The sequence below is a fragment of the Cornus florida genome, unplaced genomic scaffold (genome assembly GCF_030987335.1).
Source record: "Cornus florida cultivar Cherokee Brave unplaced genomic scaffold, ASM3098733v1 CherokeeBrave_3.0.0_Hap2_Chr09, whole genome shotgun sequence".
Classification (NCBI taxonomy): domain Eukaryota; kingdom Viridiplantae; phylum Streptophyta; class Magnoliopsida; order Cornales; family Cornaceae; genus Cornus; species Cornus florida.
Window position 1 is genome coordinate 13,032,217 of NW_026775579.1, and position 27,873 is coordinate 13,060,089.

Sequence of the window (27,873 nt, forward strand, 5' to 3'; positions counted from 1 at the left end):
TTGCTTTTGGTTTCGTGTGTTATTTCTACCGTGTTAATTGGTATGTGCTAATCATGTTAATTGCATCGATAATGTAATTCTTGTTAACTTGTATTTAAGTATCCTCCTTGTCATGTTATACAGATTATAGTAAACCTTGTTTAATTACATTAGTAGCGTAATTCATGTTAACTGTAAAGTTGTTGTATTAAGTGGATTGTTCCATTCTTGATTCGTTTTATATATGTATATGTATCATGATTCTTGTTGATATTGCTCTATGGTAGCTTAGGATAATCCCTGAGAGTAACCTTTGACATAGACGTTAGGTGACATGATCCCTTTTGAAATGATTCATGTTGCCTAAAAATCTTAAAGAAATTGAGTCATGCATGCTCATTCTCTACGAGTAAACTTATTTACTCACCCCGAAGTTACTGGGGATTTGATCAGGTATGAAGACTTGGTTCATGATGCTTGTTGTTCAGTGGGATGGCTTCTAGCTTTTCAGTTTCTATTTCATGTAAGTGTTAGCATGAAAAATGCCATTATCATATCCTTATGTATAAAACTTGTATTCTTTGATACCGTATATGTAAAGTGTGCATAAACGCACTCTTTTCATTGTATTCAACGTGTATAAGATGAGGCCAGAGGCCAATGACATGTATCATGTATTCTATGCACTTTTGTTTTCAAGGTTTAATATGAAAATAGTGAAATATCTTGAGTCTTTGCTTCATAACTTTCGCATCGGGTCTGGGAATTCCATTCTTTTTGTTTCATAGGGTTTCTATGATTATGTATGAGGTGTGGCCAAGGGCCAAATACCATTTCATTCTAGGTTTTGCGTTGTGGTTCCATTTATAGTGTTTGTAGGCATTTTTGGCCGTTAAGAGGTCATATTTTTCATTCTTGACATTTTGAGGTCGCGGACCATTGGAACGAGTCTTAAATGTCTTTTTACATTTGCATGCGTGTCCACATCACACAAAACCCTTGAGTTGCAGCTTTTGACCTATTTTGGGGTGACTTTATGAAATTTTATGAAAAATTCATCCATGGGATGTCATTTTGAGTTCCTCCTTGTTTTGGCTTGTTTTAGATGCTTGAACGGGGTTAGGAAATGTTTTGAAACATGTTCGGATCATGTAGGATGCATATAGAACCCTAGAATTGGCCCAAGTACCATTTCCACACATTGCAGCAGCTTTTCATAGCTGCAACAGATGTTTCGGCCGGCTAATGGAGCACCACCGGTCGACCGACGATTCTCGAGACTCCATTCCAGTAGGCTTTTTAGGAAAAACCTTATTTTGGCCGGCTGATGATTGGGGTTCGGTCGATCGATGGTTGAGTTTTGGCTAGCTGAAGGTTATATTTCGGTCGACCGATCCTCCCTCGAACATTCAGCTTTTAGTTTTCCTTGGGCAGCTTTGTTGTTCCGACTTCAGAGGGTCATATATTCTTCATTCATGATCCAAATTTGGTCATTCTTGATTCTAAGTTCAAGAGCTTGAGGTTAGCTTTCCAATGGTACTAACCACTCTTCAGAACTTCACTAATTGTGAGAGTTAATCCAGTTTTAGTAAGATAGGATTGTGGTAACCTTTAAACGGCAAAGGCCACTTTATTTTAAATTCATATCTTTTCTGTACGGAGTCAGAATCAGGCAATTCTTGAGCCTAACCTAGTTTTTTTTTTTCGTTTTATTTCCAATTGTATGCACGGCAGCACCCATTTTAGTGTGAAATGATCATTTTACCCTTGGTTCATTTCCTTTCGGGTTATGCATTCTTGCTTCATTTGCTTGGCTTATTTGAGTTCCGTGGGTTAACAGAGAGTCATCTTGATGTCTTAGGGATAACGTACGTCCCTTGAGGCCATTTTTCTTTTTCTGCTTCCGCATCTTAGACTTGTTTTGGGGCATCATAGGTAACACACTGGGTTGAAAAATCCAGGGTCGTTACAGGTGGTATCAGAGCGTCCAGGTTTGAATACCTTGGACGACGGGTTTTAGGTGCATATAATGCTTGTGTTGCCAGGCTCTACGTGTTTAAATGCTTCTTGAAAACATGCCTTGTTTGATAACATATCTTGTGTGATAACATGTTCACATGCTTAGGTGTTTTGAGACATCTATTAATTGTTAGGCATACTTTATGTGTATATATATGCTTCTTGATAACATGGTCTGTGTTGCTATCATGTCCTGGTGTGATATCATGTCTGCGTGCTTATGTTAGCATGACTCTATGGGATGTATGTCGGCATACCTTATTTTTTTTATTCGCGTATGTTATCGTACTATGTACTTATATGTTTCTTGATAACATGTTTTGATTTGATAACATATCTGCTTGCTTATGTGGCACCTTGAGTAGATAGTCTATTGCTATGTTGCATGCTAGCTGTTTACTTTTATGTTAGGTTTTGATATTGTCTCTTAGAATCTGTTACATCCCTTGGATGCATTCTTGTTTTACGAGTTTCTTCCTTGGATAGGAGGAATTCATTCCGTAAGGACCCATGTAGGGAACCTTCTTGTCTATTTTCCTGGTTGGGTGTTTCGCGACCTTAGTCTAACAGTTGATGCGAGTAAGGCTCATGTGAGCGTAGAATCGCAATCCTTGTTTGGTAGAGTGAGACGTAGGCCAGGGAGGCACTGTTTCACTTCCTTTTCCTTCGTGGCTTTTGGATCTAAGGTGTTAAGCGTAGTAGTGCCTATGACATTGTTGTTAAAGTTTTGGGATTAGCTACCCCAACTCTCGCAAATGTCTGGTTTTTGTAGTGCTTTTGGTAATGATCATTTTCGACATTGATGTCATCTGTATCAATAGGTTTCTCAGAGTTGACCTTGTTCGGGGCATGTTATGAACTAGTGCCTTATACTGTCATGCAACCTTGCTGACGAGTAAGTGTGGGTGGGTTTTGGTCACTGTTCGTACTGCCTTGTCACTCTTTTCTTCTATCATGTTTCAATGTTTCATTGTCTTGTGATTCTCTCAGTGGTTGACGTTAAGTTAACGCGCTGATTGGTGTGAGGTGTTGTCTTAGTTCATGGTTTCGCATCCCTACAGTTGATCTTGAAATCTTTAGGGTCGTCCTTTAGTGCTTTATGAGCTATCCCTTGGTTTGACCTTTTGTTCAGACCTTGCTCTATTCTTTTTTGGAATGTTCCAAATTTTGGGGACGAAATTTATTTAAGAAGGGTAGGTTGTAATGACTTGGTCATTTGACTCTATTTCCTTTTTTCTGAATTTTTACGGATAAATTTTTTCCGTTTAAATTTCTTTTCTGAGCTCTGTTTCTCATCGCTTAATGTCATCTCGAGTTCTTGGAATTGGTTTCTGAGACTCTTTCGTTTGATTTGACAACTTCCTTTGAGGACCAAGTCATTTCTGCATTTTCACTTTTCGGGCACTATTCACTTTTGTCCTTTTCCCTATTTCGTCATCTTTCCTATTTTGTCTTTTCCCCATTTGTCACTTTGTTGGTATAACCTCACTTTTCCTGCTCGGAGTTAGTTTTTGACTTCACCTGTCTTTATTCGAAATGGTTTCCACGAAATACGTATCTTTAGTTTTACAAAAAAGTACTCTGGTTACTCCCGGTGTCCATCGGGGCATGGATGCATAGTTCTTTGGAATCTTTTTCTTTTCTTGGGGTGTTTTTCGTAAATATCTTTTGAAGATATTTTATTTCAGGGGTATCTAAGAAAATATTTTTTGGAAGATATTTTCATTCTGGGGCAGTTTCGCAGTTAATCCTTTTTGTAGGGGCCATTGAGCAATTAACAAAATTTAGTGCAAAATACCTTGTCTGGAGCCTAGATCCTCGTATGGGATTCATTTTCACATTTTGTCGAGTCATGGACTCTTGGAATTTCCTTCTGGTCATTTTTCTCCAGTTTCAGGGTTTTTGGACCCGGTTGCCGCCGAACTTGTTCAGGGCATATTTCTCTGCTCAAGACTCAATTTTCGACAGTGTTTCTTCTGTTGTTCATATTTTCTCATTTTGAATCTTTTTTGTTCACAGAGTTTTTTCGTTTGAGCGCGTTTGCTCAAAATCCACTTTTCCGGACTCGGCGGGGCCCGTTCAGGGCACATTTTGAGATTTCTATAAAAAGGGGATGAGATATTTCATTTTTCATCTTCTCCACTCCTCTTGCACCACCTGAAGCAGCCATGGATTTCTATGGAGCTGCCACCTTCTCTCTCCTCCTTGGATTTAATTTTCCTAAGTGAAAAGTCTTTGGCCTTCACGTTTTTTGTTCCCCTCGACGTGTTCTACCATCCCCCCTTATTAGAATTCATTTTTGATCATTTCTTGAGTTTGGGTTAGGAGTCAATTTGTCATTTTCATGGGGCTTCCTTTGTATTCATGTAGATTGTGTTGTCCCCGACAAAACCCTTCGATTTTGGCGAATTCGGAACACTTTTCTTCTGTTGGGGATTTGGGATTTTGATCTCAAATTGAGGTAGGGGGTGTTATAATTTACTTTCTTGCTATATTACATGCTTGGACATAAAATCTAGAGATTTTATTATTTATTTTTCTTGTGAATGATTTAATTTTCCCGGTCGTCCATAGCTTCATTTAATCATATGGCATGATAGAATATTACCCCTTGATATGTTGATTGACATATATTAAATCTAGATCATTTCGACAAGTATTGAATATTTTATTTAATATTTATCTTGAATAAAATATTAAATCATGTGACCTTAACAAGCTTGAAATCAATATGTGTTAGCATATTATATTAGGCCTTAGCATGCTCTTCAACATAGGTGAATTTGAGAGAAATCGGAAGTGTTTTAAAATCTAGTAATATTTAATTAATTAGATTAATTATATTGCTCCAAGTGTACCATTCATCCCGTCGGAATTCCGACTTGAAATTCTCGATGTGCATGGCATGTAGTTTCATATATATTAAATGTAGAATATTTGATTAGGTTTCAAAACCTTTCAATTATTATTTTTCTTGTATTAAAGTTTAATACACATGGCCGTAACTTGCATGGAATGTACTTGTATCATGCTCTTAAATCAAGTCTCGACATGTTGTATAACATACATTAATTTGAAATCATTTGGACGAGTTTCAAAATCTTGAGATTTTAATTAAATGAATTAATTAAAATCCATTCAATGGTTTCATGAGCTAGATTAAATTTCTAACCTTGTATTCATGATTTCCTTGGCAAGTTCGTTCACGTGTATCAAATCAAGAATAATCGGATAAGTCTTCAAACTTATATTTAATTAATTCCGTTGTATGAAATTTAATCCACATGGTTGAATCTTGTATGTAATGGACTTGTAACTTGACAATGAACTTGGCCTTGACATGATCCTTGAAATAACTTGTTCATAGAACATTTTGGCTCACCTTGAAATCTTGATAATTTAATCCTTGAGTAGATTAAATTTCCTTATATGCTTCCATCGAGTTAATCATGCCTTGTTAGTGAATTCTTGTTAGACTTGTGAATTTGACTTGAATTCCATGGACTTTATTCTTTTTATCAAGCATCGTGAACACTTGTATCTTGAACTCATTAATGTACTTAACGAACATGCACATATGTCTTGGAATGGTTTAATTACACATGTGTTTCTTAGAAAGTAATGAAATCATGTATCTTATACTTGTGTTATATTTACCTCAATGAACTCCATATGCTATGTATCTTGGTTGTTGTCTATATAGTTGCACACTATAATTTCTTTACATTTCACATGCCCTGATAGTTGATGAACTTAGGGCATGGCTTGTTGATCAGTTGAGAATTCGATCTATAATAAATTAACCTTCGCAATAGCACGAATCATTGTAAAATAGGGCTATTAGTCGGGAAAGTCGAACCACTAGGACTGCGCTAATCTATGGCAACCTAAGTGTCTAGAGTCTTTTTAGAATGATAGGGGTGTTCATAAAGGATTTGTTGATTGTCACTTAAGCTATGAAATTAAGGTGCATAAATTAAAAGTTTGCAAGAGTTTAAGGGAGATGAAATACAAGTAAAGAGGACTAGGGAAGTGAATGCGCCTCCATCCCTATACACATGCTAGATTAGAGCTAAATTGGGGGAAAACAATATATATATGGTAATGATACATAGCACACTTGGTTGCTATACTATCCTCAAGAAGTTCATTAAATCTCAAGCAAGCATGATCCATCAAAGGTGAACATGTTTAGACTACCTAACTAAGGTGTAGCTTAACCACATTTACTTGAATGAAAGATTATCAAGCCCTAGATAAAATGATGAAGCACATGAAGGTAAGAATTAAGCATAGACCATCAAAGGGGAACCCTAAGCAATGATCAATCAAAGTACTTATCAACATGCCATTGAACCATTTCATAACCTTGTCTCCATTCTCACCATGAAAACTTAAGCAATATGATTAATATAAGATATCATCTAAAACAAGATAATCAACTTAAGGAAATCATCCATACAAATATCAACATTCATTACAAGAAATGAAGTGCTCTTGGTTATGAAAAGACCATAAAATATACATTGTAATCCCCAAAATATAGCCTAAATTAGAACATGCTTACAAGGGAGGAGCCCCATCACCTCCCTAGATGGAGGTTTAGTTACCCATGGGAGCCTTAGAAGAAGGAAGAAGCTTGGTCTCCATCCCCATTTTCGAGCTCCTTTGTTGTAGCTTCAAGAACTCTATCTTCTCCTCCTCTTTCTTTCTCTAAAAATCTTGCAAAGATGAGATATATGATATTGATATGTGGTTCCCCTCACCTCTTGTAGACATTCCCCTACCAAAACCCTCACCAAACAAGGCTCAACTCCCCACCAAAAGACATCTCCAACCAACCCACAAAGATAGAGATCAGAAATAAGGGAATCAAGGTGCAAGTGGGCTGAAGTGATGGATCCCGGAGAGCATTCTGCTCAAAGTTCGAGCGCTCTAAATAAGCACTTTGAGCACTCGAAGTTTGGGCAGAATGCTCCTTTCTCTTGACCTCATTTGCACTACTTTGGTAAAACAGCCATAACTTTCTGCTCTAAACTCCAAATGATAAACTGTTTAAAGATTTGGAAAGCTAATTCAAAGCCTTAAATACACCATGTTTTAATAGAAGTCCAGTTCTTGAATTTGATAGGTCAAAAATGGCAACCAAAGTCAGACTCCACTGCTGCCAGAACTTTAGCCTTGAGCACATTGTTACTCAAAGATTGAACAAAACATCATTTTTGCTCCTTTTTAGCCAACGAACCTGAAAATATATAAAAACATGCAAATGAAGATAATCTATATAGAATAATCAAATAATGTACTTAACTAATGCAGCTAAGGGCGCTTGAATATTCAATATTCGGTGCTTATCACACCCCTAAACTTACATTTTGCTAGTCCCTTAGCAAAACTAAAATTAAAAACTCAATGAAATGACAACAATGGGAATGCTACCACAAAAATATCATCCATGGAAAAATGAAATATATACATAGCTCAAATACAACTCGAAACAAATAAAGGACTGGAGACAGGGTCATTAAATAGACTACCATGCATATATGAAGCATTGATACAAAAATTGGCTAAACACATTTCAATATACATGCATCAACATCCTAGTCCATATAAATAACTCAATTGTCATCTCTTGAATGGAAATCAACTCTAGCTTCAGTGAAAGTGGATTGGATTCACAACATGCGGCTTTTACTTTCCTTTTCCAATTTCAAGACACAAATCTTCAAATCATTGAATTCCTTTTAAATGAAGTCCCTAAGGCATGAATTTATTTACAAAACAACTTTTGTTACTTGTTGACAATTTATTATAACTCAAAAATGATACATAAAATGGTTATGCAATGCTGAAATCCTTTAAGCTTTCTAACCAACCCATGTAGCAAGCGTTAGGCCAACAACTCCCAAACCAGATGGCTTTAGGGTGCTGAGTGTAGAGACACTCCTAAGGCTTAATAGCTCGAATTGGCAAGGTTACGAACTCTAACGAACCATGTTTATTGCAATAAATATATATTTTTTTGAATGACCGTGCAATGTCTAAGTCTTTTAAGCTTTCTAACCAACCCATATAGCAAGCGTTAGGCCAACAACTCCCAAACCAGATGGCTTCAGGGTGCTGAGTGTAGAGACACTCCTAGGGCTTAATAACTCGAGTTGGAAAGGCTACAAACTCAAACTGGTCATTATTTTCTTTTTCATTCATTTCTTTTATATATATATATATATATATATATATATATATCATGCTAAAGGTATCCATCTATTAGATTCATCAATTCAGATTAACTAGGTCAAGATCAAGGTTAATCAAGTTACATGCCTCACAGTTAAGTTTCTGATGTGCATCTGTGCATTATGAAGCATAAAAGAGTATAAGATCCAGCGAGAATTTAATTGAAACATTTATAAAGACTAAATTGCATCCACATGATCATTTCAAATTCACATTTTTCTTTATTTTCAAAAATTCACAATTGCTTTTATATACAAGGTATTAAACATATGATTCATCTCCGACAAGTTTCAAATTATACTATCATTGCTTAGCAAAAATATGGAACCAACAATGCAAAATTGCACCCCCAAACTTGAAGTACACAGTGTCCTCAATGTGTGAGACAAAGATGTATAAATAAAGAGCATAGGGGAAAAAAGGAACAATAATACCAAGTGGACTAACGAAGGTAAGGGTTTCCATCTATGTGAATGCACAAATGTTTCCCCCAAACTTGAAATGTGCCACCTGAAATGGGATACGAAGAAAAGGCAGAAACAACTACAAAAATAGTAATAAACAGTAAAACATGGAAGGAAAAATGCTGAACAGAAGATAATAAAAAAGCTAGAGAATTTGCATTCAAAATGACATGATTACAAAAGGAACTGAAAGTCAATCATGTTTAACCAGAGCAACTCGTGCATAGCACAGTCCTAAAGTTTAAAAGTAAAACAAAAAAAAAAAGGAAAAATATACATATGCGAAACAAAACGATAAAGTCCAACACTGGCAACTATTTACGGGGCCGGGGGAAAATGGGCGAAGATGGCATTGAGGAGAGATTGAGTCTCACGCCGTTCCTCTTGTGCCACGCGACAGTCCTCCACCGTAACACGGCAGTCGTCTGCAGCAAGACGATGGTCTTCTTCGGCACGGAAGTAGTCCTCACGCACAGTCCGAGTGTGGTCTACCAAAGAAATCTCAAAACGATCCATCCGCTCATGAATACCGGCAAGACTAGCCCGGATGAAGGCCTAGTCCGGCAGAAGATCAACAGGAGGCTCGTCCCATTCAACGTCCTCCGCCATGGGATCATCCTGAGAAAAAGGAGGAGATAGAGAGTGGGGCAATGGAGGAGCAGCGAGCCGAGGGTGCCGAGAATGGCTTAGAACATTGGTCCACCGGCGGAGAGTAAAAGTTTGAATCTTTTTGCCTCTTAATTCATGAGGAGGAACAATAAAGCCTTTGTGCTTCAAGAGCTTGATAATGAAGAATGGCAATGGCAAAGCCAATTTTTAAGACGTTGTTGCCATGCATTGATACACTCGTCCCAAAACCGCATAAATGTGTCCCAAATGAGCTCCGGGATAGAGAACCATTTGCCTTGGTCCATGGCATACAAAGCTTGCAACATCAGGCTTGAGAACGGAGTCAAGGAACCAAACTCGCTCTGAAAGAGTGGATTTGAGGGTAAAGCTCCGGGGTCGATGAGGGTCATCCACGTTGTAAATGGCAATGACAACCTGCTCCACAGTTAAAGTATCTGGCTCCTCATATGAAGGGGGATTCTCACGATTAACAATGTCATCGGGGCACTCCAGAGGACAGCTGGAGACTGCCACCATGTCAGCAAGAGTGAAGGAAAAAGGGATGCCATCAATGGATGTGGTGAGAGAGACCGGCAGCTCTTTAGGGCAATTAAGATTCTGGTAGAAGAGTCGCACCACACGGGGGTAGGTGACCTTTGCAACGGGTTGGCAAATGTGCTGAAGGCGCCGGTTGACTAATTCTGTGGCAGCCCATGAAGTGGTGGGAAGAGTGTCAAAGACACCCGTGAGCGGGAAGAGAAGCTCATAATTGAGCTTTTTATCGAGCCAAGGGGCTCGGGGCTGCTCATAAGGAATGATGGGGACATCCTCAGAGGGTCTAGGATGACGAGAAGGGCCAGCACGAGACATTTGGAGAGGCGGACGTGGTTGGGGAATTTCAGCAAGCACCTGGCATGCACCAAGAAAGAGAGAATGTGAGAATGAGAGGAATAGATGAAGAAACCTAAAAAATTTCAGACACAATACTCTCTATTGTAAAGCATAGCAACAATCACAACCAAACTCCAAGGATTTAATGCCCATACTCCTCAAATGTTACACAAATGGAACAAAAAGAATGAAGAGAAAAAGGGAAGAGACATACCTTGAAAGAGGAATGAAGAGAAGCACGGATGGAATGAGGAGGAATAGTGGGGGTGATGGGTATTTATAGGGATGGATGTGCAGGAAGGAGAGAAGTGAAATGGGTAGAGGAATTATGGAAGGGAGGGGAAAAGGTAGGAGGACATGGGTGGTTGGTGCATGAATGAGAATGGTGGGATGGGTTAGGAGGTAATGGAGGAGAGAGGAAGTTGGAAGGGTTGAGGTCGTGGGGTGATGGAAGGAGTGTGAGGGTGGGAGGGAAGTAATGGAAGAGAGGAAGTTGGAAATGGAGGGATGAGGTCGTGGGTTGAGAGAATTGAAAGACGCGGGAAAGAGAGAGTCCAGATTAAAAAGGAGGGAGGGGGGTTCGAGCGCTCGAAGTTAGGACTTCGAGCGCTCGAACTTTGGGCATTGAGTTTCGAGTACTCGAAAGTGACACTTCGAGCGCTCGAAGTTTGGACAGTGAGTTTTTATGGGCTTTCGAGCGCTCGAAGTGTGTCTTCGAGCGCTCGAACTTGAGGCAGTAGGTGTTTGAACAAAAAATGAAAGCTTCGAGTGCTAAAAGCTTGGACTTCGATTGCTCGAAATTGGACCAGTGAGCACAAGCCTGGGTGAAATGACTGAAATTGCCAATTTTTCAACATCTCTTCAATGCATGGATGGAATATGGGAAAATTTTTCAAACTTTGCAACATCGCTCCAATACATGGATGGAATTTGGGGAACCATAATCCAACAATGCATTAAAAATGAGAAGTTACACATATGTGTAGCATTCCAAAGATCCGATGAAATTGTTGGAAAGAGATGGAAACATCTGGGAATGAAAATAAGGGTTGAGAAGGTCTAAGAAAACCAGTCTGAATTGCGGGAACACAATTTAAGAAGGTTCCAGATAAGGTTAAAGTTTTGGCTTTTCTTAACCATTTCCCAGAAAATTTGAAGGCTCAGGCAGTTGGAAAAGTAGAGAAGCCTGGAAATAAAAATAATTGCTTCCCTTGCTTTGCTAAATTTAAAGTCGATAGCTAGATGAAGCTAGAGCAGGTATCAATCCTCGTAAATTGGGTCCGTCAAGAGGACTTTCTCAATTTTTCGGGTTGGGACTATGTCGTCAATGCAAGGCTTAAGCCGTTGGCCATTAACTTTAAAGAGCGATCCTTTTGCAGGATCTTGGAGTTTGATTGCTCCATGAGGGAAGACAGTAGTGATGATGTATGGACCATCCCATCTTGACCGGAGTTTACCGGGAAAGAGTTTCAAGCGGGAATTGAAAAGCCAAACCTTTTGTCCCGGGGCGAAAGACTTGCTAACAATGTGCTTGTCATGAAAAGCTTTAGTCTTTGCCTTATAGATTTTGGCACTTTCATATGCATCATTTTGGATTTCCTCAAGTTCATTTAGTTGCAAAGCATAATTAAAGCCGGCCTGTTTGAGATCAAAATTTAGCCTTTTTATGGCCCAAAAAGCACGGTGCTCTAATTCTACCGGAAGATGACACGCTTTGCCAAAGACAAGTTGATATGGCGACATGCCAATGGGTGTCTTATAAGCCATCTAGTAAGCCCAAAGTGTATCGTCTAGTCTTAGTGACCAATCTTTGCGGTCTGGTCGAACCGTTTTTTCCAAAATGTGCTTTATCTGCCAGTTAGAAACCTCTACTTGACCACTCGTTTAAGGATGGTAAGGTGTAGCAACCTTATAAATGACGGAATACTTAGAAAGGACGGATTTAAGATAATGATTTCTGAAATGTGATCTGCCATCGCTGATGATTGCTCGGGGCGTACCAAAACGACAAAAGATGTTAGATTGAATGAACTCGATCACGACTTTATGATCACTGGTTTTGGTGGCCACGGCTTCCACCCATTTGGAAACGTAGTCCACCGCTACAAGAATGTACTCATAGCCATAAGAAGGTGGAAATGGTCCCATGAAGTCAATTCCCTACACATAAAAAATTTCAATTATTAAGATGGAAGTAAGGGGCATCATGTCTCGTTGGGACATGGATCCGAGCCTTTGGCATCTTTCACATAATTTACAGAAATTGTATGCATCTCGAAACAAGGAAGACTAATAGAATCCGCTTTGAAGAACTTTGTGAGCGGTCTTTTTAGCACTAAAATGGCCTCCACAAGCAAGAGTATGAGAGAAATTGAAGATGCTTATGGTCTCGGTTTCGGGAATACATCGCCGAATGATTTAGTCCGGGCAGTATTTGAATAGTTCCGGATCTTCCCAAAAGAAATGCTTAACTTGGGAGAAGAACCAGTCCTTCTCTTGTTTGGACCAATGAGTTGGAATTTTACCTACTGTAAGGTACTTAACAATATCCGCAAACCATGGAAGATTTGCATGGGAAATCTGGAAGAGTTGCTCATCCGGAAAGGAATCACGGACAGCGGCGAAATCGGAAGATTTTTCAATGAGTAAGCGAGAGAGATGATCGGCGACAACATTGTCTGCCCCTTTTTTGTCCCGGATTTCAATGTCAAACTCTTGAAGTAAGAGTATCCATCGAATCAAGCAGGGTTTGGTCTCTTTCTTTGATAACAAGTGTCGAAGGGCGGCATAATCTGAGAAAACTATGACCTTGGAACCTAGAAGATAGGAGCGAAATTTGTCCAAGGCATAAACTACAGCTAGCAACTCTTTTTCAATAGTTGTGTAATTTAATTGAGCATCAGAAAGAGTTCGACTAGCATAATAAATGACGTATGGGAGCTTGTCCACACGTTGGCCCAAAACCACGCCTAATGCACAATGGGATGCATCATACATGATCTTAAACGGAAGAGACCAATTAGGCGGTTTCATTATTGAGGTAGATGAGAAGAGAGTGCGAAGTTTAATGAAAGCTTTCATACAAGCTTCATCAAAATCGAATGGAACATCCTTGGCTAAGAGATTACACAAGGGTCGTGAGATTTTGCTAAAGTCTTTGATGAAGTGACGATAGAATCCGGTATGGCTAAGAAAAGAACGAATTTGATGGACGAAATTCGGAGGACGAAGATTAAAGATTAACTGAACTTTGGCCTTGTCTAACCTCGATTCCCCGTTTAGAGATGACATGTCCTAGAACAATGCCTTCTTAGACCATGAAATGGCTTTTCTCCCAGCTTAGAATTAGATTTGTCTCCTTACATCTTTGGAGCACAAAAGATAAATTTTTGAGACACGAATCAAATGAGGAGCCAAAGACAGAAAAATCGTCCATGAAAACTTCCAAGAATTTTTCAACCATATTAGAAAATATCGACATCATACACCTTTGAAACGTTGTCAGAGCATTGCATAGCCCAAAAGGCATGCGTCGATATGCAAAAGTTCCAAAGGGACATATAAATGTTGTTTTCTCTTCATTTTGGGTGGCGATTGCCACTTGGTTATAACCAGAATAACCATCAAGAAAACAATAGTAGCTTTGGCTGGCTAGCCTTTTTAGGATTTGATCAATAAATGGTAGTGGAAAATAATCTTTCCTAGTTGACGAATTGAGCTTCCGGTAATCAATACACACACTCCACCCGGTGGTGGTTCGTTGTGGCACGAGCTCATCCGCTGAATTTTCAATAACAGTGAGACCGGATTTCTTGGGAACAACTTGTGTAGGGCTTACCCACTTGCTATCAGAGATGGGGTAGATGATTCCCGCATCTAGCAATTTTATCACTTCCTTCATTACCACTTCCTTTATGTTAGGATTTAACTGGCGCTGAACCTCTCTAGTAGGCTTTGCGTCTTCCTTCATATGAATGCGGTGCATACAAATGGAGGGGTCAATTCCCTTCAAGTCAGCCACTGCCCAACCAATAGCTTTTTTGTGCTCTTGTAGCACCGCTAAAAGGTTGGTTTCTTGGTCCTTTAGAAGGTCCGATGCAATGATGACCGGGAGAGTTTGATTTGAACCAAGGAATACATACTTGAGATGGGCCGGGAGCGGCTTAAGCTCAAGTAGTGGTGGAGATTTCAGAGACGGAACCGGAGGAGTAGTGGAAAGCTGAGGAAGCGGCTCTCTTGGAATTTTCCAAGGGGGAATATTTATGATAGCATCAACATCAAGCAGAGAATTAACTTCTTGGATGGATTGATCAATGTCAAAGTTTGAGAAGTCAAAATAAGACATGCAAGCTTTAAGGGGGTCCTTGCTTAGAATGAAGGGGAGAGATTCTTCGACCACTTCATCAATGACATCAACAAGGAAACAATCATCCTCATTAGAAGGATGTTGAGTTACATGAAAGATATGGAGTTTGACTTGCATGTTTCCAAAAGCAATGTCCATCACCCCGGTTTGGCAATTAATTCAGCATTAGCCGTAGCTAAGAATGGCCTACCAAGGATCACGAGAATATGCTTTTTTGGATCATGGACCGGTTCCGTGTCAAGAACCATAAAGTCTACTGGGAAGTAGAATTTGTCCACTTGGATGATAACATCCTCAAGAATGCCTCGTGGATGCTTGATCGATCTATCGGCAAGTTGCAAAACCACGGAAGTCGGCTTTAAATCTCCCAGGCCAAACTGTAAGTAAACTGAGTATGGAATTAAATTCACATTAGCTCCTAAGTCAAGGAGGGCCCTCTCGATTTTGTTGTCACCAATGACATAAGAGATTGTGAGGGCACCCAGATCCTTATACTTTGGAGGAGTGCTGTGCTGAATGATAGCACTAACATTTTTAATTAACCTCACTTTCTTAGGCAAATGACTTTTAGAAGTGCGCTTTTGAGTGCACAAGTCTTTGAGAAATTTTGCATAGGGAGGGATTTGCTTGATAGAATCCAAGAGGGCAAGTTGATCTTCACTTGCTTGAAAACTTCCCACATGTCTTGAATTTTACAATTCTTGTTCCCAATATGTGTTGACTCTTGAAGACGTTGAGGAAACGGAGCTTTTGGCTCATAAGTAGTTTCCACATTTGGGTCAACATGTGTGGGATTTCCGTGAATGGTATTTGGACGAAAAGAGCTTGGAATTTGATTGGAAGAGCTTGAATTTGGATTTTTCAAAGGAGGTTCTTTTTCATTTTTGTCTCCATCAACCTTGTTGTCAACCACTCTACCACTCCTAAGGGTGGTGATTGCTTGAACATGCTCATGACTCGGCCCACTCGATGGAGGGGTTTCATCAATCGCATGCATCCCTCTAGGATTTTCAAATGGTTAAGCGGGAAGCTTACCTTTGTCCTTTTGAAGCAATTGGTTCACAGAGTTAGCTATTTGGCCCACTTGATTTTCAAGCTGAGCTATGGATTGGGTATGAGAGTGAACCATTTGAAGAGTAGGCTGCAAAGATGTCAAGAGTTGCTTGTTGGAATCCATGATTTGCTTGTTTAATGACTCCATCATTTGCTTGTTTGCAGCCACAATTTCATCAGTTGGGTACACCGGAGGTTGATTAGACACATTTGGATTATACGGATAATGGTAGCTTGAAGAGGCTGGAAATTGCCTATTTTGAAATTGAGGAGGGGGCTGATTTTGATGCCCTTGATTTTGGAATTGGGAATTTTGTGGGGTTTGTTGCCGCCACGAAAAATTTGGGTGATCTCGCCATCCCGGATTGTAGGTATTGGAATAGGGATTATTCCCGGATCTTGAGAACATGGCATTAGCTTGCTCTTGATTTAGATTGGAAAATTGCTCCGGTGTGGGGCAATCTTCCGTGAGATGGAATGGACTAGTACATAATGAGCATACCGAACTTGCCGAATTTTGAGATAATGAAGGAGAGAGATGTGGTGCCATCAATTGATAGAATTTATGAGCTATGGCATCCACTTGGGATGATTCCTCCCTTATTGATTTTGGTTGATAAGGGTTGGTGTTCTTTGCATTGGTTGAGGTCGGAGCCTTACGAGAATTATGTTGAAGTGAATTTTCGCTTAAATTCTCCAGTAGGGTCCAAGTCTCATCCGCATTCTTGGATATGAACATCCCACCACAAGAAGAGTCAACCATGAATCTATGGGATTCGGTCAAGCCAGCGTAGAAAGCTTGCACTAATTGCCATTTTGGAATCAAATGATGCGGACATTTTCTAAGAAGGTCTTGTAGCCTTTCCCAAGTCTCGTAGAGTTATTCTCCATCCGTTTGAGAAAAGCTAAGAATGGAATGCCTCATTTGGTTGGTTTTACTCACCGGATAAGTCTTCTTAAGGAATTCTTGCTATAATTGAGCCCAAGAAGTGATGGAATTTGGAGTGAGTGAGTTTAACCAATACTTTGCCCTATCTTTTAAAGAAAATGGGAAAAGATGCAGATGGAGTGCATTCTCAGGAAAACCTCTCAACTGCATGGTCAAACAGATTTCAAGGAATTCATCAAGATGCTTATATAGATCTTCATTATCTAGGCCACGGAAAGATGGAAGCATTTGAATGGTACTTGATTTGATCTCATATTGAGCTGCATCGATGTTTGGCATCACTATGCATGAAGGTGAAGCATATGTAGTAGGGATGAAATGGTCCCTAAGAGTTATTGGCTCTACATTTGGAATTTCGGCCCTATCATTATTAATTCCCTCATTTCTGACATCTCCTACATTTTTAGCCATTGTGTTAAATTCAGTTTCAAGTTCTCTTACAGTAGAAGATTCCCTAAGGTTTCATCTAACAGTTCTTTCAAGTGAATTTATATCAACTGGCGAGTCAAGAGTTGGTAGGGAGAGCAATCTACTGCCAAACATCAACAATACATAATGCTATCAATGCTACTATTCATCATTCACAACTCCACATACGATGTTCCCATTCTCCTCAATTATCAATACAGAATTTAAATGGCCATGACAAGGACTGATGCTTGTACAAGAAATTTAAACAAGATGAAAGCCTCAACCAGGGCTTTAAAACTAAATTATCACTAAGTTTAACACATGCACAATTTATTACAATGACGAAACTAGAAGGTCAAGAGACTTACCTAGGGTCCTCTAGACTTACAAATTAGCTAGCTTTCCCTCGGCGAGCTTCGAGTCCCTAGAACCTCACTTACAACACATGGTGGTCAAACTAAAAAAAAAATATTCACAATTAATGATATTAACAATCACACTAAAATTAACCTTAAAACTTCGGTTGCTAAACCGATTGAGTCCCCGGCAACGGCACCAAAAATTGATTGGTTGAGAATTAGATCTATAATAAATCAACCTTCGCAATAGCACGAATCATTGTAAAATCGGGCTACTGGTCGGGAAAGTCGAACCACTGGGACTGCGCTAATCTATGGCAACCTAAGTGTCTAGAGTTTTTTTAGAATGATAGGGGTGTTCATAGAGGATTTGTTGATTGTCACTTAAGCTATGAAATGAAGGTGCATAAATTAAAAGTTTGCAAGAGTTTAAGGGAGATGAAATACAAGTAAAGAGGACTAGGGAAGTGAATGCGCCTCCATCCCTATACACATGCTAGATTAGAGCTAAATTGGGGGAAAACAATATATATATGGTAATGATACATAGCACACTTGGTTGCTATACTATCCTCAAGAAGTTCATTAAATCTCAAGCAAGCATGATCCATCAAAGGTGAACATGTTTAGACTACCTAACTAAGGTGTAGCTTAACCACATTTACTTGAATGAAAGATTATCAAGCCCTAGATAAAATGATGAAGCACATGAAGGTAAGAATTAAGCATAGACCATCAAAGGGGAACCCTAAGCAATGATCTATCAAAGTACTTATCAACATGCCATTGAACCATTTCATAACCTTGTCTCCATTCTCACCATGAAAACTTAAGCAATATGATTAATATAAGATATCATCTAAAACAAGATAATCAACTTAAGGAAATCATCCATACAAATATCAACATTCATTACAAGAAATGAAGTGCTCTTGGTTATGAAAAGACCATAAAATATACATTGTAATCCCCAAAATATAGCCTAAATTAGAACATGCTTACAAGGGAGGAGCCCCATCACCTCCCTAGATGGAGGTTTAGTTACCCATGGGAGCCTTAGAAGAAGGAAGAAGCTTGGTCTCCATCCCCATTTTCGAGCTCCTTTGTTGTAGCTTCAAGAACTCTATCTTCTCCTCCTCTTTCTTTCTCTAAAAATCTTGCAAAGATGAGAGATATGATATTGATATGTGGTTCCCCTCACCTCTTGTAGACATTCCCCTACAAAAACCCTCACCAAACAAGGCTCAAGTCCCCACCAAAAGACATCTCCAACCAACCCACAAAGATAGAAATCAAAAATAAGGGAATCAAGGTGCAAGTGGGCTAAAGTGATGGATCTCGGAGAGCATTCTGCTCAAAGTTCGAGCACTCTAAATAAGCACTTTGAGCGCTCGAAGTTTGGGCAGAATGCTCCTTTCTCTTGACCTCCTTTGCACTACTTTGGTAAAACAGCCATAACTTTCTGCTTCAAACTCCAAATGATAAACCGTTTAAAGATTAGGAAATCTAATTCAAAGCTCTAAATACGCCATGTTTTAATGGAAGTTCAATTCTCGAGTTTGATAGGTCAAAAATGGAGAGCAAAGTCAGACTCCACTGCTGCCAGAACTTTAGCCTTGAGCACATTGTTATTCAAAGATTGAACAAAATATTATTTTTGCTCCTTTTTGGCCAATGAACCTGAAAATATATAAAAACATGCAAATGAAGATAATCTATATAGAATAATCAAATAATGGACTTAACTAATGCAGCTAAGGGCGCTTGAATATGCAACATTCGGCGCTTATCACTTGTGGGTTCCAAAATCTTGGTTTTACATGAAATGTGGTTAATGCATTTATTGTATTTGATTCAATCTTGGATGCACAACTAGTTGATTTTGGGACTTGGGATATCAATCAAGAATTGTCATGGCTAGGACTTGGTTCTAGTATGGGGGACTGTCCTCCTACACTATAGTGCACACTAGGGGAAAGGTATTTATGGGTTAGTAGCCCTAAAGTGATCTCAAGAGTATGGTTTTAATCTAGGCTATATCCGAGTTTCCACATTGGTTGATTTCTCTCTTTAAATTTCAAGTTGCTATTCCTTGAAGATTTAAACTTGTCGTGTTATGTGAAATGCACCAATCTTGTTAAATCGCATCGATTTTATGCTTTGTTCTTGATTCTATGTATAATTCATATCTTGTAAGTTGGAATGCTGAAATCTTGTTTAATCACATAGATATTATGTCTTGTTCTTGACTTCATGTACTATTCCTATCGTGTTAATTGGAATGCTCCAATCATGTTAAGTTGCATAGATTTTATGCCTTGCTTTTGGTTTCGTGTGTTATTTCCGTCATGTTAATTGGTATATACTAATCATGTTAATTGCATCGATAATGTAATTCTTGTTAACTTGTATTTAAGTATCCTCCTTATCGTGTTATACAAATTACAGTAAACCTTGTTTAATTACATTAATAGCGTGATTCATGTTAATTGTAAACTTGTTGTATTCAGTGGATTGTTCCATTTTTGATTCGCTTCATATTTGTATATGTATCATGATTTTTGTTGATATTGCTCCATGGTAGCTTAAGATAATCCCTGAGTCTAACCTTTGACATAGACGTTTGGTAACATGATCCCTTTTGAAATGATTCATGTTGTCTAAAAATCTTAAATAAATCGAGTCATGCATACTCATTCTCTACAAGTAAACTTGTTTACTCACCCCAAAGTTACTGGGGGATTTGATCATGTACAAAGACTTGATTCGTGATGCTTGTTGTTCAGTGGGATGACTTCTAGCTTTTCAGTTTCTATTTTATGTAAGTGTTAGCATGAAAAATGCCATTGTCATAGCCTTATGTATAAAACTTGTATTCTTTTATACCATATATGTAAAGTGTGCATAAGCACACTCTTTTTAGTGTATTCAACATGTATCAGATAAGGCCGGAGGCCAATGACATGTATCATGTATTCTATGCACTTTCGTTTTCAAGGTTTATAATGAAAATAGTGAAATATCTTGAGTCTTTGCTTCATAACTTTCGCATCGGGTGTGGGAATTCCATTCTTTTTGTTTCATAGGGTTTCTATGATCATGTATGAGGTGTGGCCAAGGGCTAAATACCATTTCATTCTAGGTTTTGGTTTGTGGTTCCATTTATAGTGTTTTTAGGCATTTTTGGCCGTTAAGAGGTCATATTTTGCATTCTTGAAATTTTTAAGTTGCAGACCATTGGATCACGTCTTAAATATCTTTTTTCGTTTGCGTGCATATCCACATTGCATAAAACCCTTGAGTTTCAACTTTTGACCTATTTTGAGGTGACTTTATGAATTTTTATGAAAAATTCATCTATGGGGTGTCTTTTGAGTTCATCCTTGTTTTGGCTTGTTTTAGACGCTTGAACGGGGTTAGGAAATGTTTTGAAACAAGTTCAGATCATGTAGGATGCATGTAGAACCCTAGAATTGGCCCAAGTACCATTTTCACACATTATAGCAGCTTTTCATAGCTGCAGCAGATGTGTCGGCCGGCTAATGAAGCAGCACCGGTCGACCGACGATTCTCGAGACTCCATTCTAGTAGGCTATTTAGGAAAAACATTGTTTCGGCTGGCTAATGATTAGGGTTCGGCCGGCCAATGGTTGAGTTTCGGCCGGCTGAAGGTTGTATTTTGGTCGACCGATCCTCCCTGGAACATTCAGCTTTTAGTTTTCCTTGGGCAGCTTTGTTTTTCGGACTTCAGAAAGTCATATCTTCTTCATTCATGATCCAAATTTGGTCATTCTTGATTCTAAGTTCAAGAGCTCAAGGTTAGCTTTCCAATGGTACTAACCACTCTTCAGAACTCCATTTACTGTGAGAGTTAATCCAGTTTTAGTAAGATAGGTTCGTGGTAACCTTTAAACGGGGAAAGCCACTTTGTTTTAAATTCATATCTTTTCCGTCCGGAGTCAGAATTAGGCTATTCTTGAGCCTAACCTTGTTCATTTTTTTTTGTATTTCCAATGGTGTGCACGGCAGAACCCATTTCAGTATGAAATGACCATTTTACCCTTGGTTCATTTCTTTTCGGGTTAGGCATTCTTGCTTCATTTGCTTGGCTCATTTGAGTTCCGTGGGTTAACAAAAAGTCATCTTGATGTCTTAAGGATAACGCACATCCCTTGAGGCCATTGTTCTTCTTCTGCTTCCACATGTTGGACTTGTTTTAGGTCATCATAGGTGACACATGGGTTAAAAAATCTAGGGTCGTTACAAAAAAGCCCTAAGATTGTTGAACCAATATTTTGCCTTGTCTTTAAGGGTGAAAGGAAAAAGTTTAAGTCTTAAAACCTCTTTCGGCATGTCCGTGCATTTCACGGTGGAACATACTTCAGGAAACTCATCCAAATGTTTGTAAGGTTCTTCACTAGGAAGTCCATGATAGTTTGGAAGCATTTGAAGTCCAAAATCTCATAGTGATGTGCTCTAAATGGGGGCAATTAAATGTAAGTGGGTGCATTGTATTCATTAGGCACATATGGTTGCTTAAAGGAATGGGAGGATTCACAATTAGTGGTGCTAAACGAACACCTTGATTAGGTTGAACCATTGGAGGTTGTGGAGCAAAAATTGGCTGAGGCATTCCCAATGGAATTTGGCCTTGTTGTTGTGGTGGAATGAATGGTCTAGGCATGCCTAATGGTACTTGAATATTTTCATGATGCACATTAGGGTAGAGGATGCCTTGTTGGTCTATGTGACCAAGGTTCTCCACATGGTCGTCATTCAATTCCTCCATTGGTGAAATGGAGTGATGAGAACTACCTCTTCCTCTAGGATTACGAACAACCGATTCAAGAGGCAAATTGGGAGGGACAAGAGTAGGATTTAATGACCTATGACCATGTATACACTAGCTAAACAAATAACAAGCAAACAACAATCACTTCGCCCCCACAACAAATCAATCAACAAACATTCTCCACATACATTGATCCCATACTCCCATGCTTGAACAACATGCAAAGAAAAGTAAATTGCCTCTGCGTGGGCTCACGATTTATCTAAGAATTAAAAAACTTGCCACCACGCGGGCTGACGATTTTACTAGAGATTAAGTTAGAAAGATCTCACAAAGTGTCCTTAAGCAACTTCAATTCATTTTTAAGTTTCAAGCCTTATTATGCTTTGCAATTTTTTAGATTTTAGCTCCTTTTTGCTTTTACTTAGCTTCACTTGGCTTCCTTGCTTTTAATTCTCCTTTGCTCAATTCACCTAATCAAATATGAACAAACACAATAAGTAACAAGAAAGAAAATAAAGTAAAGACACGATCAAAGGAGTACTAGTTCCTATTTGTTTCCAAAATACAGCATTACCAATTTGAATCCCCGACAACGGCGCCAAAAACTTGGTGTGTCGTCGCACCGTCTAAAAGATGTGCACTAAGAGTGTGTGAGTGCAATGTAGCCAAGTTTTAAATTTATAAATGCCACTACTACCTCTAACTAAAAATATAGCTAGGGTGAGTAGGGATCGTCCCAAGGGATTGTGGGTGCACTAGTTATGGAAACAATGTATAGGGTTCGTAGGTCGAATGATCAAGAGATTGTGTGTTTGGTTGATTAAACTACAAGCTAAACTAAACAAGTTCAATATAACATAAGCAATTTAGATGAAATTTAGAGAAACCAAGAGAGTGAGGTCTTGGGGTCTAGCGATCACCACTAAACATCACCATTCTAGACAGTCAATGCATAATTAATAAGGGGAAACATGTGTAGCAATTTAAGAGTGTGTGATTGATTGTTTCAACAAGTATGGATGACTAATTAAGCATATATTGTCTAAGCAATCTAGTTAATAGCATAATACATCAAATTAAGCCATTAATCCTTCCTTTAAGCTCATAATCCAAACACATCACATGGTTAGAGAATAATACTACTTGCATTCATAAGCATAGAACATCAAACAACAAGCATGGATTGTCCTCCCATCTAACAATTAAGGCAACTACATTACAACTAAGCTAAGGGCATGAAAATTAAACTAAAGAAACTAGGAGAGAGGCACAACCCATCAAGACATGAGAATGAACCATCAAATAAACCACAATAGTATTCTATTAAGCACTATGCCTTGACAATCTCAAGATCCATAGCATCAACACACATAGACATGCATCAATAACACAAAAACTAGAGATAAACACATAAACATCTATTCTAGCATACACAGATATACAGATAGAATGAAATGATCAATTAGAAGTATTAAACCGCACAAATTATTGAATAAACAAGATTCATGTATAAAATAAATGTCAAGACAAGATTACAACACAAATCCCCTCAAAATACAAAGCATAAGAGTCTAGAAGGCATGCTTAGGGCTAACTCTAGCCTCAAGAATATGTTTAGCCACTCATTGAAGTAGTCATCCAACCCTCAAGGGCTATCTCCATGGTAAAAATGACCTCCTTCTTGATGGAAACCTTAGAAGAATGGAAGAACTCCCAAAGATGTGTAAAAGCTCTCCCTAGTCTCTAGCCTCTCCTCATCTCTTTTCTTCTTCTCTAAGAATGAGATATGATATGATATTGTCTCCTATGAGTTATGATGCTATCTATGTTGTAAAAAAGGCTTAAAATCCTTATATAGGAGGCTCAAGTGTTATACCCAATGGTCTGGATTCGTGCACTATGGTCCTTGTATTGATTACACCATGAGCTAACTTTTAATAAGCTGGAATTTATTTTTTTCGGACTTGAGGAGGTTCGATCAATCGAACTGTCATGAGATCGATCATCCTTGGCGGCGCCTTTTTGAATAAAGACAAATCTCTGAGATATTTTGGGATATTTTGGGAAAGAGACAAAAGTGGTAGGTGGGGTGGTAGGTGAGGATAGGATCAAATTTTTTCGATCGATCGATCGAAGAAAGGTTAGATCGATCGAAGATGATGAGATCTTTTGGATAAGGACAAAGGCTTGGATCCATCTTGAAATGTCTAGATCAATCTTTCTTTGATCGATCGAAGAAATGTTTGATCGATCGAACTTGTTGATTTTTCACACTTTGCTTCATTGTGCTTCCACTTTGCTCTTTTCTTCCATTCAACTTGAGATTGCTTCTTTTAGGCTCTTATTTAGCTGAATTAACTTATTTTGTGGATAAGTGCCTGAAAAAGGCAATAACACGAAATTAGTCTAAAACGGGAAATTAAGATAGATAAAGGTTCTCGAATACCTAAGCTTAAGGGTTTTAAATGTACACTTTTTAACGCTCATCAATCGGCAGGTGGCAAACCAGTCACCAGCAGCCAATTATCGGCAGGTGGTAAATCAACAAATGGGATAAATAAGATCCCAAATAAATCTCCAAATAGGAGAATTTAATGAGGTACTTTCCAAAATGAGGGAATTTAATTAGGAGATTAAAGCAATGGTGGCTCAGATTTTAGCCCAAATCCAGGTTGAGGTAGCTCAGCATGGTCCACCAACACTACTAGCAGCTGCTAGGGGGCATGTGATTGCTAACCCCCAACAAAAGTTAGTTGATTCATACCCTTCACTTTAGCCTGCCAATTATAGTGAGGTCATGCTTACTGATTAATGGACTTTTGTCCATGATGCAATCCTGCCGATTGAGCTGAATGCAAAATCGGCTAAAAGACATTCAACTGATATGAAATCGACTGAAAGGAAACCAGCTAAGAAAACTCCTTGCTGGCACAATGTCATTCATCTGGTAGAGATAATAGGCAGATCGGCTAGAATGATGCTTCACAATAATTTAATTCCTGTTAATTATTCATGATTTGCTAGCAGAGTTAGAATACGCATGGGGGGCAAGTCCTTCTTGGGTTTATAGGCTAGCGATATTGGTAAACTTTCTGAGAATTTAGGCAGAAGCCTAAATCGGCAGATTTGGCTTATATGAAATAAAAATCATATTAGGGGTGATTAAGAAGAAATAAACCTTTGGAGCTCATTGATTTGTAATCTTATTCCAAGTGACTAGCTCAGCCCTTGTTTAAAATTTCCTTCCAATGTACTTTAAATTTCAAATATCTTATTGGCTTGGGCAGCCGGCATCCAATAAGACATTTAAAATTAGGGAGCATTATTGACACCCTTTTTGGTAAATTGGGCAGTGACGTGGGAATTGGATGGAAGTAAATTGGGCAATGACGTGGCAATTGGTTTGAAGTAAACTGAGCAGTAATGTTATGTGGTTTAATATTGCATGTAAAGGTGGAGATGATAGAACTTTTAAATTAAGTAATGGATAAGGATTATAGTACTTGTATTTATCTTTTAGTTGGTTTTAGTTAAATATTATGTTTATCTATAGGAATAGTATATTTTGAAATTATATTTAGTTATGTGATAGTGTTGTAATGCAAGTAAAATATGATAAGCGCCGAATATTGCATATTCAAGCACCCTTAATTGCATTAGTTAAGTCCATTATTTGATCATTTTATATAGATTATCTTCAGTTTCGTGTTTTTGTGTATTTTTAGGTTTGTTTCCCAAAAAGAAATAGAATGGAAGTCTTAAAGGCTTTTTGAAGATCAAGTCATTCCAGGCCTTAGCATCATATGATTTCTAAGAGAACTAAGGCATAAGCCGGGCGCTTGTCTGAAACCGAGCACTTGTTCGAATCTGAGGCTTGCCCGAAGCCTAGAGCTTATACAGAACCGAGCACTTATGCCGAGGCTTGTCTAGAACCGAACCGAGGCTTGTCAAGAACCGAGCTTTTGCCAAAGAACCGAGTGCTTGTCCATGAACCAAGTGCTTGTCCAAAGACTATCCGAACGCTCATTCTGCAACCAAGAGAACTAAACGCTCATCCAAAAGCCAGCTGAATGCTCGTTTGACAAACATCAGCACTGAGTGCTCGTCTGTGCAGAACTGATCCAATCCAGGCAAGTGAGTAGAAGGCTAATTACGAGCGCTCATCCCTTCACTGGACGATCGCTCATCCAGACAATGTAAACCCAGCTGGCATTTTGAACCTTTCAATTTGATTCCTCTCTTAATTAAGGTTGTTGGTAAGTTCCTTTTAGGGGATATTGACCCCGAAATTGAGGAGGTTTGGTAGACATTTTGCCTATTTTAAGAAAAGGTGATCATTGTAAAACATTATTGAGTTATTGGAGGATAATCCTGAAGAGAGAATTATTGAGCTTTGGAGAGCTTTTTGGTTGCATTTTGCTGAAGCGGCTCTGGAAATGAAGGGCTGAGTTCTTCACCCTCTTCATTCCTTGCTGCTATGTGTAACTAACTCCCTTCCTAGGGAGGTGATGAAGCCATTCCTTGTAAATATGCTCTAGTTGTATTTTAATTTGGGGAATGAAGTATGTATATGATAGTTTCATAGTCTAGAGATTTACACAAGTTGTAATGGCTCTTCATTTCAATAAATGATTGTGTTAAACTTATTATCTTGTCTTAGATTGTATTTTCTCATAATTATACTGTTTACATCTTCATAGTGGAATGGAGATGAGATTATGAAATGGTTTTCTTTGCATGTTTTGTGAAGGTTTTGATAGTCCATTCCTAGGAAAGATGAACCGCACTACATCCCTAGTGTAATATAGTTAGGTAGATGGTTCATACCAACCGTAGATGGATTATGCTTAGTCTTTGACTACATGTGCATTTACCATACAAGGTAAAAGATTTGATAGGCCATTCCTAGGGAAGAAGGCTCATGTTACAACCTAGTTTAGGTAGATGAACCTTGCCAACCATAGATGGTTTATACTTAGCTCTTGGTTGTATGAACTTCTTGAAGATAATGTAGTAATCATGTATTTCTAAATATCATGGTCACATATATAGTTGTTCCCCAAGTTAATTGCAAGCAAGCATGTTTATATGGTTTGTGGTGGGTTCATTTGCCTAGCTCTCTCTACATAAGTTTAATTCACCTTAAATTCATTCCATTTACTGTTTTATGCAAATTTTAATTCCTAGTTCTAAGTGACAAACAATATACACCTCTTTCATCATAAACAAAGTGATTTGACAACCTTGGTTGCCATAAACCAGCAATCCCTGTGGTTCGACTTATCTTTACGATAGCCCTTTTTTACAATGATTTGTGCTATTGTAAGTGTAGATTATTATTGGTAAACATATATCCACTCACCAAAATACTTGCATATAGGAGTTTGTTTCTATGTATTATTCTATAAATAATTGTAGAAGGATGCTGTGTTAGAGGTCCAGCACCCTTAGAATCTTTTATTATTATTGTTACTTTCTCAAGCTCCTTCCCCATGTAGCATCCTTGCTATTTCTATCTCTCTCCCTCTCTATTTCAGTCTCGTTCTATCTCTCCTCTATATATCTCTCTATCTCTTCTCCCTATCAGTTTCTATATCTATCTTTTCTCTCCTTTCTATTCTCAAATTGTTACTATAATTATTCACTGTTAAAGTCCTTTTAATTAAGGCAATATTGAACTCACAGAAGAATATACTTGTTTTCTTTCTCTTCACATTGCCTGAAAGTCAAAATTCTAA